Below are 6,000 nucleotides of genomic sequence, written 5' to 3'. Positions count from 1 at the left end.
ATTTCGAATTTGCGTCTGAAATTTTAGGGACACATTCTTGGATAGTTTCGGAAGACATTTATGCAAAAAAAAAATAGATTTTTTGAAACCTCTAAAGCAGGCTCCCCCCTTAAATACTCTGTTCTCTCAGTTTTGTTATGCAGAAACTCAAAAACACTTGATAGATAGCCTGCTTTGCAAGATGTGTTTTTTATCCACTTATGTAAAGTACCTTCATGCGGTCAATGCAATACTGACTGTACATAATTATATGCCTTTGTCGAATAAAAATATAAAGTCAAAGCAAACTCCGTTATTTTATCAGTATATCTGCTGTGGTATTTGCATGCACTGCTGTTATAGATTTTATTTTAAAATAAATCCATATTTAAGCCAGAAAATTATTCTATCAGAATTAATTCCAACTGTTCAGTTAAATTACCTGTATTCCGTAACCGTGTGACCAATGTGGTTATATTCGTAATTTTTGCCTCTCTAGGGTATAATCAACTCCGTCATATTGCAATTTTCTTCCACTGAGCTACTTCCACCTCCGAAGATGGAATTCGCCGAGGTGATACTTGTGTGGCCTAATCTTTCCTTAGCTGTTACGAAAATGTATGAAAATAAAAAAGTGGAAGTATAGTTGTGAGAATAGATAGTGCTTCTAGATGCTATCTGCAAAAATTGTGGGTTCAGCAGTCTATGTTAGATACCGTTTACCACCTCGGTACCTAAACGAGGTGCGTTGAAATGATCATTGCAAATACAAGTATGCTTTGTGATTTGATTATTCATTGGTACAATTTTTGTTTATTTAATTAATTAATCAATAAAATTATTGTAATCGATTTTCATCTTCCAATGAAAAATATATTACAAATTAATTGTCCTTGCCAAGATTGTGTCAGCAGCGAATTGTTAGGTTAGGTTAGATTTTGTCGGAAAATAATTAATGTAAAGTTACAGAAAAAATATTTTGTTACAAGTCGGATGTCACAATTCCTGTATTCACAACGCTGATACTGTACATCCGACCGGAACGTCCGTATGTTTTGTCGATTATTATTTTTGCTAGTGTTTTGCATTACAGCCACGACTCCAACAAAACACGAATTGTGTTCCGAAGCCGATACACGGCATTTGGTGAGAGAAGCTGTTGTGAATCTGAGACTGCTAATTTTTCACACTATATAATTAAGTTGGCAGCATAGCAAACGTACAGCGCTATAGGCGGCCGAGCGCAAAACAAACTCAATCTCAATAAACGTAACATAACCCACGACCGTCGAATCTAACCTGTGGCGCTGTAGGTTTCTCTGCGTTGCCAACATAACTGTCTAGTGTAAAAAATGATCCGTCTCAGATTCATTGTCCCCAAGTGTACAGTATACTCTAAAGCATCGTCGCACGTGTCTCACTTCATAGGTATTCTCGTCGAGTAACCATACCTTATTGTATTGTTACGTAAGAGGGCGAAATAAATAATCAGGAGAAATAAAAAAGACTGGGGCGCTTTATTTAGGACGAAAGTACAAGGAGACGTGTGTCGTTTAAAGTCCGTTCAAGGAATAATCCAGAAAGATCCTCGTTGATTTCAAGAGACGATCGTTGTCCAGGAATATCAGATCTTCATTTTCATTAATAAAATAAATACATGCATATTCGAAGTGAGAAACCGTAACACTACTCCCCTCCGTGAAAAGATTGCCGCCCCGGCAATCAGACTAGGGACTATTTGAGGTATTGCAACGTTCAAATTCTCAATAATGGAAAATGAAATAACAATTATTAAAAGAAAAGAGAAATTTGAAAATTGGAAGATCTCACATAGGGAGGGCCCTAGTTTGTTCTTCAACCAAAACCTCCCAGAAATCACCGTTGAAGAACAATCCCGGAACATTCACACGTGTTTGATTCTATATAAATAAGCAATTTCAGAAGGAACGTGTAAGACAGGGATTTAAAATGTTTCAATAAACAAAAACTGAGTTAAGTGTTAATCTCCATTCATACAAATCAACAATAGAGTTTGTGAGATGTGACTCCAATGAAAGACAAATGTTGATTGGACATTTTCCTCTGGCTAGGGAACAAAATCTGCAACAATAAAACACAAAAATTCCTCGAAATAGAGAAAGGAAACAGAAAACATTCAACAATTCCTACAAGGCAATTGCATTTCCAAAACTTACTATGATTCTGGTTTAAACAAAATCAAGCGTTAACAACAACAAAACAATACTTCAAAGATAACTACTGTGTTTGAAACAAACGTTTATAAACTCAGCTCCCTTTATACCCAAGTACATTTTGTTAAATCCACAGAATGATTCGTTATATCCACGAATACTTTTTAAATGGCTATACTCCGTTAAATCCACGGAACAGTTTGTTAAACCCACGAACAATAATTAATTTTTTTTAGTCAGTTCTGTTAAATCCATAGAACAATTCGTTAAATCCACGAATAAATTTTTTTTTTTTGCTAGCCAGTTCTGTTAAATCCACACAACAATTCGTTAAATCCACGAATAATTATTTTTTTTTGGCTAGATTTCGTTAAATCCACAGAATAGTTCGTTAAATCCACGAACGCAATCAAAAGCAGTTTTGTTAAATCCGCAGAACGATTTGTTAATACGAGTTTGTGATTGGTGGCTAAAAGAAATAAACAATTACGAAAAAGATTTTGTTACGAATCACAGAAAATTAGCTTCTATATCGCAATTTCAAATAAGTTAAAGAATTAAGGTTCAGGGTTTTCCTCCTTAGAGGGTGCGATACGATCAACGTGCACCACTCTAAATTTTCCACGAGGAAGTTTCTGAACTCGATACGTTACATGGTTTAATTTTGATTTTATAACATATCCTTTTAACCATTTACTTTGTACTTTCGGGCATTTTCCTACGACTCTTGTGGGGAAGAGGAGCCAAATCTTTTGTCCAGGTACAAAGTTGATCGTATGGGTCTTTAAGTCGAATCGAGATTTCATTTTATCACTTTTGAGATTTAAAGTTTCCCGAACTTGTTCATGAACACCGATTAACTTTTTTTGCAATGAATCAACATAATTAAGCGGGCAAATGTCATCGAAAACACTGTCAACTGGCGGAGAACCACGACGGATGTCCAAAGGAAGACGTAGTTCTCTACCAAACATAATCATAGCCGGAGTGAATTCTGCAATTTCATGCCTAGACGAACGATAAGCAAGAAGGACAACGGGAAGCCATCTATCCCAATCCTTCTGGTTATCATTAATGAATTTAGCGACATAATTGAGGATAGATCTATTTAACCGCTCTACTAAACCATTGGATTGAGGATGTAAAGATGTAGTTCTCGTTTTATGAATTCTAGGAATTTTCATTAGTTCTTTTAAAATTCGAGATTCAAATTCTCTACCTTGATCAGAATGAATTTCAAGAGGAATTCCAAAACGAGAGATAACATTAATTATCAGAGTTTCAGCAATGGTATGAGCTTGATGATTAGGAAGTGGTATAGCCTCAGGCCATCGCGAAATATAATCAGTAACAACAAGAATGAATCGATTGTTTTTGGAAGATTTGGGTAATGGACCTAAAATGTCGATAGCGATTCTCTCAAAAGGACAACCTCCGTTGTAAATTCTCAATTTTCCTTTCGTTAATTTGCTAGGACCGTCTCTACTAAAACAAATAGAACGTCTCTGGCACCATTTTTCAACATCTACTTTGCAAGAAGCCCAATAAAATTTTTTACGGATGTTGTCCAACATTTTATTGACTTTGAAATGACCGCTAATTGGAGAAGAGTGAGAGATATTGAGAATTTCCATAGTAGTTGAAGTAGGAACTACTATTTGAAATATTGTTTTCGATTGATTAGGAGACTCCCAACGACGATACAAGATTCCGTTTTTCAATTCAAGAGAATTCGAATGTAACAAATGAGTCTTAATATCGCGACCTAAATGACAAATTTCTTGCCACTCAGGGCGTCTATTTTGTTGTTTAAATTGGATCAGGGAATTGAGAGTGAGATCTTTGGATTGAAGATCACGCCAATCAAAACTATCATCAACTATGCAAATGGTTCGATAGACTTGTCTTTCATTTTCTTCATCGAATGAATTAATTTTGTTACATTTCTTGTAAGTACAAGGGCGACGAGACAAGGCGTCTGCGTTGTTGCGAAGATGACCAGGCCTACGAGAAATGTCGAAATCGAATCTAAAAAGAAATTCAAGCCAGCGAGCCACTTGACCCTCGATATTCTTGAAAGATAAAAGCCATTTCAGAGCTCCGTGGTCGGTTCTAATCAAAAATTTCCTACCCAAAAGATAGTGACTGAAAATTCCTACCGATTTGATAACTGCCAAAAGTTCTCTACGCTTTGTACAATAATTTCTTTCAGCTTTATTTAAACATTTAATGAAATAAGCTATTACTTTTTCTTCGCCGTTTTGAATCTGCGAAAGGGTAGCACCGATAGCAGTTAAAGAAGCATCAGTATCGAGAATGAAATTTCCATCGGGAATTGGGACAGTCAGGATAGGTGGAGAAGTGAGAGCAAGTTTCAATTGATCGAAACTAGATTGAGCTTCCTTAGACCATCGGAAAGGAGTTTGATCCTCAGTTAGAGTGTATAAAGGTTTCGAGACGTTGGCAAAACCTAATACATATTTCCTGTAGTATCCATATAGACCAAGAAAACTTCTGATTTGCCGTATAGTTTTGGGAATAGGCCAAGTTAGAATGGAAGAAATTTTTTCTGGATCGCATTTGATTCCTTCTCTGGAAATTATATGTCCCAAAAATCGAACCTCGTGTTTAAAGAAAACACATTTTTTGGTATTAACTTTGAAGTTTGCATTTGTCAAACGAGAGAAAACCAGATCCAAATTACGAGAATGTTCGTCGAAGTTTTTACCAAAGACAATAATGTCATCCAGGAAAACACGACAAATCCTTCCTATTAATCCCTTGAGAACTTCATTCATGATTCGAATGTTGCTGGAGCATTGCGAAGACCGAAAGGGAGAATAGTAAATTTCCATAGCTCATCACCAATTAAAAGGCTGTTTTCTGTTTATCCTCAGGTTCCAATTCTATCTGCCAATATCCACTTTTAAGATCGATGGTCGAAAACCAAACGGAGTTGATACTTGCGTCAAAAATTTCGTCATCGCGAGGAAGAGGCATCGAATCTTTCTTGGTAATGTTATTCAAGGGACGATAATCAACACAAAAGCGAAGACAATCATCCTTTTTCTTAGCCAAAACGATTTGAAAAGTCCAAGGGCTACAACTGGGCTCAATAACCCCTAACGTTTTCATTTTTTCTAATAAAGTGGCAACTTTATCTCGACAATGAAAAGGGATTCTTCGAGGATTTTGTTTAACAGGGTGAGACGTTTCTAGAATAATTCTATGTTCACTTCCTCGATATCTGCCTAAATCGTGTGAATTCTTTGCACAATTATTTTGAAATTTTACAAACAATTGTTTCAGTTTTTGTTGTTGAGATGGATCTAAAAGTTCGCCAGATTTTTTGAAAAGTTCAACCAAAAATTCTGGAATATCGAGAGGAAGTTTGGAGATTTCTTTGGAAGAAATCTGGTTGACGGAGATAATTTTATTTTGGTAATTAATGTAGAATTTTCGGTTAGTTATTGACTTAAAATCTTCCACGAGTCCAGATTTGGTAAGGAAATCTAAGCCCAGGATGCAGTCATCTGTAATGTCGGCGAAAACTGCGATTAAAGTCAAAGAAATATTACCGATTGTAATTGAAATTTTTTTTATTGCTTCGTAAGGAAATTTTTCACCAGAAACGGTAAAAATTGTGAATCGTCTGAAGGTATCTTTCAATCCTTTGAGATCGTTATTAAAAAGTCTAGGATTCACGAGAGTCATATCCGAAGCAGTGTCGATATTCATAAGATAAGAATGTTCATTAATTTTGCCTCGAATTTTCAATTTTAAGTGCAAAGGTTGATCATTTTTACAAACTTGGCAACAATGAATTTGA

The sequence above is a fragment of the Neodiprion virginianus genome, chromosome 1, assembly GCF_021901495.1.
Source record: "Neodiprion virginianus isolate iyNeoVirg1 chromosome 1, iyNeoVirg1.1, whole genome shotgun sequence".
Taxonomy (NCBI): domain Eukaryota; kingdom Metazoa; phylum Arthropoda; class Insecta; order Hymenoptera; family Diprionidae; genus Neodiprion; species Neodiprion virginianus.
This window is presented reverse-complemented; position numbering follows the sequence as displayed.